This window comes from Amblyomma maculatum, unplaced genomic scaffold, assembly GCF_055883805.1.
Source record: "Amblyomma maculatum isolate TAMU_Amacu unplaced genomic scaffold, ASM5588380v1 scaffold_23, whole genome shotgun sequence".
NCBI lineage: Eukaryota > Metazoa > Arthropoda > Arachnida > Ixodida > Ixodidae > Amblyomma > Amblyomma maculatum.
In genome coordinates, this window is record NW_028146748.1 from 3252495 (window position 1) to 3265931 (window position 13437).

Below are 13437 nucleotides of genomic sequence, written 5' to 3' on the forward strand. Positions count from 1 at the left end.
TACATTTGCGTAAATATAATTACCAATTACTTCCACACTCTGCAAAACCAACCACAATGGCTAGGTAAACTATTATTACTAATTATTTACAGTTGCGAAAATATAATTACTAATTATTACCACACTGTAAAACCAACCACATTGGCTAGATAAACAATTATTACTAATTATTTATAGTTGCATAGTGTACTTACTAATTATTACCACACTCTGTAAAACCAACCACATTGGCTACATAAACAATTATTAATAATTATTTACAGTCGTAAATAATTACTACACTCTTTAAAACCAACCACATTGGCTAGGTAAACAATTATTACTAATTATTGACAGTTGCGTGAATATAATTACTAATTATAACCACACTCTTTAAAACCAACCACAATTGCTAGGTAAACTGTTATTACTAATTATTTACAGTTGCGTAAATATAATTACTAATTATTACCACACTGTAAAACCAACCACAATGGGTAGGTAAACTTTTAATACTAATTATTTACATTTGCGTAAATATAATTACCAATTACTTCCACACTCTGCAAAACCAACCACAATGGCTAGGTAAACTATTATTACTAATTATTTACAGTTGCGAAAATATAATTACTAATTATTACCACACTGTAAAACCAACCACATTGGCTAGATAAACAATTATTACTAATTATTTATAGTTGCATAGTATACTTACTAATTATTACCACACTCTGTAAAACCAACCACATTGGCTACATAAACAATTATTAATAATTATTTACAGTTGCGTAAATAATTATTACTAATTATTGACAGTTGCGTGAATATAATTACTAATTATAACCACACTCTGTAAAACCAACCACAATTGCTAGGTAAACTATTATTACTAATTATTTACAGTTGCGTAAATATAATTACTAATTATTACCACACTGTAAAACCAACCACAATGGCTAGGTAAACTTTTATTACTAATTATTTATAGTTGCATAGTATACTTACTAATTATTACCACACTCTGTAAAACCAACCACATTGGCTACATAAACAATTATTAATAATTATTTACAGTTGCGTAAATAATTACTACACTCTGTAAAACCAACCACATTGGCTAGGTAAACAATTATTACTAATTATTTACAGTTGCGTAAATATAATTACTAAGTATTACCACACTGTAAAACCAACCACAATGGCTAGGTAAACTTTTAATACTAATTATTTACATTTGCGTAAATATAATTACCAATTACTTCCACACTCTGCAAAACCAACCACAATGGCTAGGTAAACTATTACTAATTATTTACAGTTGCGAAAATATAATTACTAATTATTACCACACTGTAAAACCAACCACATTGGCTAGATAAACAATTATTACTAATTATTTATAGTTGCATAGTATACTTACTAATTATTACCACACTCTGTAAAACCAACCACATTGGCTACATAAACAATTATTAATAATTATTTACAGTTGCGTAAATAATTACTACACTCTGTAAAACCAACCACATTGGCTAGGTAAACAATTATTACTAATTATTTACAGTTGCATAAATATAATTACTAATTATTACCACACTGTAAAACCAACCACAATGGCTAGGTAAACTTTTAATACTAATTATTTACATTTGCGTAAATATAATTACCAATTACTTCCACACTCTGCAAAACCAACCACAATGGCTAGGTAAACTATTATTACTAATTATTTACAGTTGCGAAAATATAATTACTAATTATTACCACACTGTAAAACCAACCACATTGGCTAGATAAACAATTATTACTAATTATTTATAGTTGCATAGTGTACTTACTAATTATTACCACACTCTGTAAAACCAACCACATTGGCTACATAAACAATTATTAATAATTATTTACAGTCGTAAATAATTACTACACTCTTTAAAACCAACCACATTGGCTAGGTAAACAATTATTACTAATTATTGACAGTTGCGTGAATATAATTACTAATTATAACCACACTCTGTAAAACCAACCACAATTGCTAGGTAAACTGTTATTACTAATTATTTACAGTTGCGTAAATATAATTACTAATTATTACCACACTGTAAAACCAACCACAATGGCTAGGTAAACTTTTAATACTAATTATTTACATTTGCGTAAATATAATTACCAATTACTTCCACACTGTAAAACCAACCACAATGGCTAGGTAAACTATTATTACTAATTATTTACAGTTGCGAAAATATAATTACTAATTATTACCACACTGTAAAACCAACCACATTGGCTAGATAAACAATTATTACTAATTATTTATAGTTGCATAGTATACTTACTAATTATTACCACACTCTGTAAAACCAACCACATTGGCTACATAAACAATTATTAATAATTATTTACAGTTGCGTAAATAATTATTACTAATTATTGACAGTTGCGTGAATATAATTACTAATTATAACCACACTCTGTTAAACCAACCACAATTGCTAGGTAAACTATTATTACTAATTATTTACAGTTGCGTAAATATAATTACTAATTATTACCACACTGTAAAACCAACCACAATGGCTAGGTAAACTTTTATTACTAATTATTTATAGTTGCATAGTATACTTACTAATTATTACCACACTCTGTAAAACCAACCACATTGGCTACATAAACAATTATTAATAATTATTTACAGTTGCGTAAATAATTACTACACTCTGTAAAACCAACCACATTGGCTAGGTAAACAATTATTACTAATTATTTACAGTTGCGTAAATATAATTACTAAGTATTACCACACTGTAAAACCAACCACAATGGCTAGGTAAACTTTTAATACTAATTATTTACATTTGCGTAAATATAATTACCAATTACTTCCACACTCTGCAAAACCAACCACAATGGCTAGGTAAACTATTACTAATTATTTACAGTTGCGAAAATATAATTACTAATTATTACCACACTGTAAAACCAACCACATTGGCTAGATAAACAATTATTACTAATTATTTATAGTTGCATAGTATACTTACTAATTATTACCACACTCTGTAAAACCAACCACATTGGCTACATAAACAATTATTAATAATTATTTACAGTTGCGTAAATAATTACTACACTCTGTAAAACCAACCACATTGGCTAGGTAAACAATTATTACTAATTATTTACAGTTGCGTAAATATAATTACTAATTATTACCACACTGTAAAACCAACCACAATGGCTAGGTAAACTTTTAATACTAATTATTTACATTTGCGTAAATATAATTACCAATTACTTCCACACTCTGCAAAACCAACCACAATGGCTAGGTAAACTATTATTACTAATTATTTACAGTTGCGAAAATATAATTACTAATTATTACCACACTGTAAAACCAACCACATTGGCTAGATAAACAATTATTACTAATTATTTATAGTTGCATAGTGTACTTACTAATTATTACCACACTCTGTAAAACCAACCACATTGGCTACATAAACAATTATTAATAATTATTTACAGTCGTAAATAATTACTACACTCTTTAAAACCAACCACATTGGCTAGGTAAACAATTATTACTAATTATTGACAGTTGCGTGAATATAATTACTAATTATAACCACACTCTTTAAAACCAACCACAATTGCTAGGTAAACTGTTATTACTAATTATTTACAGTTGCGTAAATATAATTACTAATTATTACCACACTGTAAAACCAACCACAATGGGTAGGTAAACTTTTAATACTAATTATTTACATTTGCATAAATATAATTACCAATTACTTCCACACTCTGCAAAACCAACCACAATGGCTAGGTAAACTATTATTACTAATTATTTACAGTTGCGAAAATATAATTACTAATTATTACCACACTGTAAAACCAACCACATTGGCTAGATAAACAATTATTACTAATTATTTATAGTTGCATAGTATACTTACTAATTATTACCACACTCTGTAAAACCAACCACATTGGCTACATAAACAATTATTAATAATTATTTACAGTTGCGTAAATAATTATTACTAATTATTGACAGTTGCGTGAATATAATTACTAATTATAACCACACTCTGTAAAACCAACCACAATTGCTAGGTAAACTATTATTACTAATTATTTACAGTTGCGTAAATATAATTACTAATTATTACCACACTGTAAAACCAACCACAATGGCTAGGTAAACTTTTATTACTAATTATTTATAGTTGCATAGTATACTTACTAATTATTACCACACTCTGTAAAACCAACCACATTGGCTACATAAACAATTATTAATAATTATTTACAGTTGCGTAAATAATTACTACACTCTGTAAAACCAACCACATTGGCTAGGTAAACAATTATTACTAATTATTTACAGTTGCGTAAATATAATTACTAAGTATTACCACACTGTAAAACCAACCACAATGGCTAGGTAAACTTTTAATACTAATTATTTACATTTGCGTAAATATAATTACCAATTACTTCCACACTCTGCAAAACCAACCACAATGGCTAGGTAAACTATTACTAATTATTTACAGTTGCGAAAATATAATTACTAATTATTACCACACTGTAAAACCAACCACATTGGCTAGATAAACAATTATTACTAATTATTTATAGTTGCATAGTATACTTACTAATTATTACCACACTCTGTAAAACCAACCACATTGGCTACATAAACAATTATTAATAATTATTTACAGTTGCGTAAATAATTACTACACTCTGTAAAACCAACCACATTGGCTAGGTAAACAATTATTACTAATTATTTACAGTTGCGTAAATATAATTACTAATTATTACCACACTGTAAAACCAACCACAATGGCTAGGTAAACTTTTAATACTAATTATTTACATTTGCGTAAATATAATTACCAATTACTTCCACACTCTGCAAAACCAACCACAATGGCTAGGTAAACTATTATTACTAATTATTTACAGTTGCGAAAATATAATTACTAATTATTACCACACTGTAAAACCAACCACATTGGCTAGATAAACAATTATTACTAATTATTTATAGTTGCATAGTGTACTTACTAATTATTACCACACTCTGTAAAACCAACCACATTGGCTACATAAACAATTATTAATAATTATTTACAGTCGTAAATAATTACTACACTCTTTAAAACCAACCACATTGGCTAGGTAAACAATTATTACTAATTATTGACAGTTGCGTGAATATAATTACTAATTATAACCACACTCTGTAAAACCAACCACAATTGCTAGGTAAACTGTTATTACTAATTATTTACAGTTGCGTAAATATAATTACTAATTATTACCACACTGTAAAACCAACCACAATGGCTAGGTAAACTTTTAATACTAATTATTTACATTTGCGTAAATATAATTACCAATTACTTCCACACTGTAAAACCAACCACAATGGCTAGGTAAACTATTATTACTAATTATTTACAGTTGCGAAAATATAATTACTAATTATTACCACACTGTAAAACCAACCACATTGGCTAGATAAACAATTATTACTAATTATTTATAGTTGCATAGTATACTTACTAATTATTACCACACTCTGTAAAACCAACCACATTGGCTACATAAACAATTATTAATAATTATTTACAGTTGCGTAAATAATTATTACTAATTATTGACAGTTGCGTGAATATAATTACTAATTATAACCACACTCTGTAAAACCAACCACAATTGCTAGGTAAACTATTATTACTAATTATTTACAGTTGCGTAAATATAATTACTAATTATTACCACACTGTAAAACCAACCACAATGGCTAGGTAAACTTTTATTACTAATTATTTATAGTTGCATAGTATACTTACTAATTATTACCACACTCTGTAAAACCAACCACATTGGCTACATAAACAATTATTAATAATTATTTACAGTTGCGTAAATAATTACTACACTCTGTAAAACCAACCACATTGGCTAGGTAAACAATTATTACTAATTATTTACAGTTACGTAAATATAATTACTAATTATTACCACACTGTAAAACCAACCACAATGGCTAGGTAAACTTTTAATACTAATTATTTACATTTGCGTAAATATAATTACCAATTACTTCCACACTCTGCAAAACCAACCACAATGGCTAGGTAAACTATTACTAATTATTTACAGTTGCGAAAATATAATTACTAATTATTACCACACTGTAAAACCAACCACATTGGCTAGATAAACAATTATTACTAATTATTTATAGTTGCATAGTATACTTACTAATTATTACCACACTCTGTAAAACCAACCACATTGGCTACATAAACAATTATTAATAATTATTTACAGTTGCGTAAATAATTACTACACTCTGTAAAACCAACCACATTGGCTAGGTAAACAATTATTACTAATTATTTACAGTTGCGTAAATATAATTACTAATTATTACCACACTGTAAAACCAACCACAATGGCTAGGAAAACTTTTAATACTAATTATTTACATTTGCGTAAATATAATTACCAATTACTTCCACACTCTGCAAAACCAACCACAATGGCTAGGTAAACTATTATTACTAATTATTTACAGTTGCGAAAATATAATTACTAATTATTACCACACTGTAAAACCAACCACATTGGCTAGATAAACAATTATTACTAATTATTTATAGTTGCATAGTGTACTTACTAATTATTACCACACTCTGTAAAACCAACCACATTGGCTACATAAATAATTATTAATAATTATTTACAGTCGTAAATAATTACTACACTCTTTAAAACCAACCATATTGGCTAGGTAAACAATTATTACTAATTATTGACAGTTGCGTGAATATAATTACTAATTATAACCACACTCTGTAAAACCAACCACAATTGCTAGGTAAACTGTTATTACTAATTATTTACAGTTGCGTAAATATAATTACTAATTATTACCACACTGTAAAACCAACCACAATGGCTAGGTAAACTTTTAATACTAATTATTTACATTTGCGTAAATATAATTACCAATTACTTCCACACTGTAAAACCAACCACAATGGCTAGGTAAACTATTATTACTAATTATTTACAGTTGCGAAAATATAATTACTAATTATTACCACACTGTAAAACCAACCACATTGGCTAGATAAACAATTATTACTAATTATTTATAGTTGCATAGTATACTTACTAATTATTACCACACTCTGTAAAACCAACCACATTGGCTACATAAACAATTATTAATAATTATTTACAGTTGCGTAAATAATTATTACTAATTATTGACAGTTGCGTGAATATAATTACTAATTATAACCACACTCTGTAAAACCAACCACAATTGCTAGGTAAACTATTATTACTAATTATTTACAGTTGCGTAAATATAATTACTAATTATTACCACACTGTAAAACCAACCACAATGGCTAGGTAAACTTTTATTACTAATTATTTATAGTTGCATAGTATACTTACTAATTATTACCACACTCTGTAAAACCAACCACATTGGCTACATAAACAATTATTAATAATTATTTACAGTTGCGTAAATAATTACTACACTCTGTAAAACCAACCACATAACAGTAAAAGTCGGAAAAAGTCGGAAAAAAAAGTCGGAAAAAAAAGTCGGAAAAAAAAGTCGGAAAAAAAAGTCGGAAAAAAAAAGTCCAAAAATTTCTAGAACAAAACAAAGCAGTTTTTCTGTTTTTTTTCAATTGTGCCTTCTCCCCCCAAAAGGGGGAGATGCTGGGCCGGTCCCGGAAGTAGTGCAGTACCGGGTCGACCCGTGGCGGAGTTGGAGCAAGCCCCGAACACTCCGCCGCGCTACAAAAATCAGTTTAATATCATGGGTACAATTAGAACCCGTAACAGATATTAAGCTGTTAAGAACAGAGTGTTTTTCAGAAATGTTTTGTACATTTCCTAGCAGTTTTATTGCAGACACCTACTGTTGTTGTTCATTCCTTTTTAGGGGAAATCTCATCTGTAAAGTTTTATTCCTGCTGTGGGGTGAGTGTATTGTTGTGTGTGTAGGAAGTCTTTCTAACTTGAGCTGCTGAAGTCCACCGAAGTGCGAGCCCTTCAATTTGCAGCTACGTGTTTAGCATAGACTTCACGAGAAGCTGCGATGGTGTCGCTCACCGCCAGCTTCTTGAAGAGACGCATGTAGCGTTTGCTACAGAGGCGCCTCATCACTTTGTCATTGTTGGGGTCCCAGGAGCCCAGGGCCCCAACAACGACTGCCTCGATGCTGACCCGCTGGAATTTCCGGAGCAGGTATTGGCGAACGGGTTCGTACTTGGCGACCTTACTCTCCCGTGCAGCATCGAAGGCGGTTTTGCGATTGTCAAAGGGACATGTGACATCAATGACAATCGCCGTTTCCCCGCGCGCCAGAACAAGATCTGGGCGGAGGTTCGTGTCACCCACGGGCCGGTTCTCATGGGTGACGGTGAATCGCTTCTCAGCGGCTGTCTTCAGCCGGTCGACGATCCTGTTGTGTCGGCTGGTGTAGGCGACGCTCTGGCGCATGCAGTGGCAGAGAACATGCGGGAGGGATTCCTTGTCTTGCCCGCATCTCCGACACCGCTGGTCAGCAGCGACATCCCACGGCCTGGCTCCATTGAGGGGCAGCAGGTTCAGCCTCGCACGGTGCACGAAGCGCCAATCGCAGAAGCGAGTGAAGCGCCCCGTCCTCATGAAGTGGGAACTGCTACGGTCGGCCGCTACGCACTCCATCACTTTCCCCTGGTTTGGCTTTTCGTGGAGATTGTGATCTCGTGCGCGCATAGCGATGCTCCGAAGTGTCCTCACCACTTTCGTGCGCTGCTTCTGCGTGATGGTCACGTCGGCGCGAGTGATGCTGGGGCCCCCCTCTTGCATCTCCCACGTGACCGCCAGGCGCCGGGAAGCCTTGCGAGCCTCCGTCCATACAGACTGAAGCTGCGTAGCCCTAGCTCGGAAGTCTCCCTCCGTCTCCCCTGTCAGGTAGGCAGCGATGTCCTCGTCAGTGGCCGGTCGGCGTAGTCTCTTCGTAGTGATGGCAGTAACGGCATGTAGCGCTAGATCTCGCACCTCTAAATCAAGAGAGGAAAGGAGCTTAAATGCATTGTCAATGCGGCAGATGTCGCTCAGTTCCGCTGCGAGGGGGATGCCGACCGAGCCCGATGCTGCACTGCCATAAAGGTACTCATTGGCTGCGGTTCCTGGAAGATAAAGAGACTTTTTGATTAGTGGTCGCAGTGCATCGTCGAGGCGCGCCCACTCTGACTTGCCCAACGCACCGCACCGCATGGAGAAATTGAGCGCTGGATATACAAATGTTTTCACAGCGTCCAATCTCTGCCAAGGGGCGAGCATTGAGCTAAGCAGGCGGCGGCCGGTGTTGATGGCTTGGTCCACAGTAGCTCTGTCCGGGAAGACGTTGAACCCTACAGGGCGGCCCAGGAACGTCTGGCTTTCAAAATCCTGGATAATTGGGATCTCAGCTCCTGCAATAAAGAAAGGGGTCATTCTTGTACCAACCGGTGTTTTGCCGCTCAGATGAAGAGTGCGGCACTTCGCTGGGTTAAGCTGTAGTCCCAACCTAGAAGAAAGGGATTCAACAGTATTAATGCGGGCTTGAAGCATCTCCGGGTCATTGGCCAGTGGGGTGAGGTCATCGGCGTAGGCCAGGATGTTGTGCTGCCTCTCGCCTCCCTGCACAGCACGCAAAACGGGATCAATGACAAGATTAAACAAGAGCCCACTCAGTGGGCATCCCTGTCGAATCCCTGCAGAGATGTCGATTGGCCGTGTCGATCCTTCTTGTCCTACGATGGTGGTGGTGTTGTCCCTGTAGAGGTCAGCGACGATCGAACAGAAGTCGCTGCCGGCGCCTGCTCCATGTAGTGCGTCGATGAGGGCGTTGTGGGCGACAGATCCAAAGGCGTTGCTGAAGTCAAGGAACGCCACGCACAGCTCCCCACCGCCACCCCTCGCTGCGTCAAGGCGCTCCTGCAGCACGAAGTTGTGCTCAAACACACCGTCGTGCGGCACTTTGATCTTAGCCAAAAGGCCGAGAAGCGATAAATTGACAAGGAACTGCAGTTCGATCCCATCAAAAATGTATGCCCAAGTGGTGCCACTTATCGGTTGTTGCAGAAACAGCGTCGGTCCACCGTTTTTTGTTTGTAGCACTTGAGCTATGGTTTACCAAATCTCGACACATCCCTTGAAGGGGATTCTTAATCAAACCATTCTTTATTGCCTCAAATAATGGACTCACATGCAATGACATGCGGAAAAAGTAACCCAAGGTGTCACTGCATGCACGAGGCGCCCAACAATGCAATAAGACAGGCATTGAGAGGATTGCTGTGTTAGGCACATGGATAGCAGTGAGCTCGAATGAAAAAAGTTAGTTGGCCTCATCTTTGAGTTGTGATTGTCCTCCCCCAAAAACCGTGAGTCGCTTAGCTAGTCCCGGAAGTAGTGCAGTACCGGGTAGACCCGTGGCAGAGGTACAGCAAGCCCAGAATGCTCTGCCGCATTACAAAAAATAGTATAATATCAGGGTTACAAATTACAACTGGCAACTGATATCAAGCTGTTAAAACAGTGTTTTCCAGAAATGTTTTGTACATTTGCAAGCAATGCTTTATTGCAGATACCTACTGCTATTAAGGCAAAAGCCTTTATTGCCTCATAGTTGTCGTTAGCAAAAGTGTCACATTTTTGCCACAGCACTTATTGGTCGCGAAGGGAAGACGTCGTGGAGGTGTCGACCAATCACAGAGCAACACCACAGTATGTGCAAATGCATAGCTTATATGTCCATATGTCAATCAATGAGCAGTTACTAATTAAAAAGGAAATAAATAAGTAAATAATTATTTATATGCTATGTCCTGGTTATTGCACTAATTACTCAATATTGGCTAGGTAAACAATTATTACTAATTATTTACAGTTGCGAAAATATAATTACTAATTATTACCACACTGTAAAACCAACCACATTGGCTAGATAAACAATTATTACTAATTATTTATAGTTGCATAGTATACTTACTAATTATTACCACACTCTGTAAAACCAACCACATTGGCTACATAAACAATTATTAATAATTATTTACAGTTGCGTAAATAATTACTACACTCTGTAAAACCAACCACATTGGCTAGGTAAACAATTATTACTAATTATTTACAGTTACGTAAATATAATTACTAATTATTACCACACTGTAAAACCAACCACAATGGCTAGGTAAACTTTTAATACTAATTATTTACATTTGCGTAAATATAATTACCAATTACTTCCACACTCTGCAAAACCAACCACAATGGCTAGGTAAACTATTACTAATTATTTACAGTTGCGAAAATATAATTACTAATTATTACCACACTGTAAAACCAACCACATTGGCTAGATAAACAATTATTACTAATTATTTATAGTTGCATAGTATACTTACTAATTATTACCACACTCTGTAAAACCAACCACATTGGCTACATAAACAATTATTAATAATTATTTACAGTTGCGTAAATAATTACTACACTCTGTAAAACCAACCACATTGGCTAGGTAAACAATTATTACTAATTATTTACAGTTGCGTAAATATAATTACTAATTATTACCACACTGTAAAACCAACCACAATGGCTAGGAAAACTTTTAATACTAATTATTTACATTTGCGTAAATATAATTACCAATTACTTCCACACTCTGCAAAACCAACCACAATGGCTAGGTAAACTATTATTACTAATTATTTACAGTTGCGAAAATATAATTACTAATTATTACCACAGTGTAAAACCAACCACATTGGCTAGATAAACAATTATTACTAATTATTTATAGTTGCATAGTGTACTTACTAATTATTACCACACTCTGTAAAACCAACCACATTGGCTACATAAACAATTATTAATAATTATTTACAGTTGCGTAAATAATTACTACACTTTGTAAAACCAACCACATTGGCTAGGTAAACAATTATTACTAATTATTTACAGTTGCGTAAATATAATTACTAATTATTACCACACTGTAAAACCAACCACAATGGCTAGGTAAACTTTTAATACTAATTATTTACATTTGCGTAAATATAATTACCAATTACTTCCACACTCTGCAAAACCAACCACAATGGCTAGGTAAACTATTATTACTAATTATTTACAGTTGCGAAAATATAATTACTAATTATTACCACACTGTAAAACCAACCACATTGGCTAGATAAACAATTATTACTAATTATTTATAGTTGCATAGTGTACTTACTAATTATTACCACACTCTGTAAAACCAACCACATTGGCTACATAAACAATTATTAATAATTATTTACAGTCGTAAATAATTACTACACTCTTTAAAACCAACCACATTGGCTAGGTAAACAATTATTACTAATTATTGACAGTTGCGTGAATATAATTACTAATTATAACCACACTCTGTAAAACCAACCACAATTGCTAGGTAAACTGTTATTACTAATTATTTACAGTTGCGTAAATATAATTACTAATTATTACCACACTGTAAAACCAACCACAATGGCTAGGTAAACTTTTAATACTAATTATTTATATTTGCGTAAATATAATTACCAATTACTTCCACACTGTAAAACCAACCACAATGGCTAGGTAAACTATTATTACTAATTATTTACAGTTGCGAAAATATAATTACTAATTATTACCACACTGTAAAACCAACCACATTGGCTAGATAAACAATTATTACTAATTATTTATAGTTGCATAGTATACTTACTAATTATTACCACACTCTGTAAAACCAACCACATTGGCTACATAAACAATTATTAATAATTATTTACAGTTGCGTAAATAATTATTACTAATTATTGACAGTTGCGTGAATATAATTACTAATTATAACCACACTCTGTAAAACCAACCACAATTGCTAGGTAAACTATTATTACTAATTATTTACAGTTGCGTAAATATAATTACTAATTATTACCACACTGTAAAACCAACCACAATGGCTAGGTAAACTTTTATTACTAATTATTTATAGTTGCATAGTATACTTACTAATTATTACCACACTCTGTAAAACCAACCACATTGGCTACATAAACAATTATTAATAATTATTTACAGTTGCGTAAATAATTACTACACTCTGTAAAACCAACCACATTGGCTAGGTAAACAATTATTACTAATTATTTACAGTTGCGTAAATATAATTACTAATTATTACCACACTGTAAAACCAACCACAATGGCTAGGTAAACTTTTAATACTAATTATTTACATTTGCGTAAATATAATTACCAATTACTTCCACACTCTGCAAAACCAACCACAATGGCTAGGTAAACTATTACTAATTATTTACAGTTGCGAAAATATAA

At 33.2% G+C, this 13437-nt stretch overlaps 2 pseudogenes; both read right to left on the reverse strand.

Moving 5' to 3' along the window:
• Nucleotides 1–7756: 7756 nt before the first annotated feature.
• LOC146171395 (U2 spliceosomal RNA) lies at nt 7757–7929 on the reverse strand (annotated as a pseudogene).
• A 2534-nt stretch (nt 7930–10463) lies between these two features.
• On the reverse strand, nt 10464–10634 carry LOC146171396 (U2 spliceosomal RNA; annotated as a pseudogene).
• Nucleotides 10635–13437: the final 2803 nt, after the last annotated feature.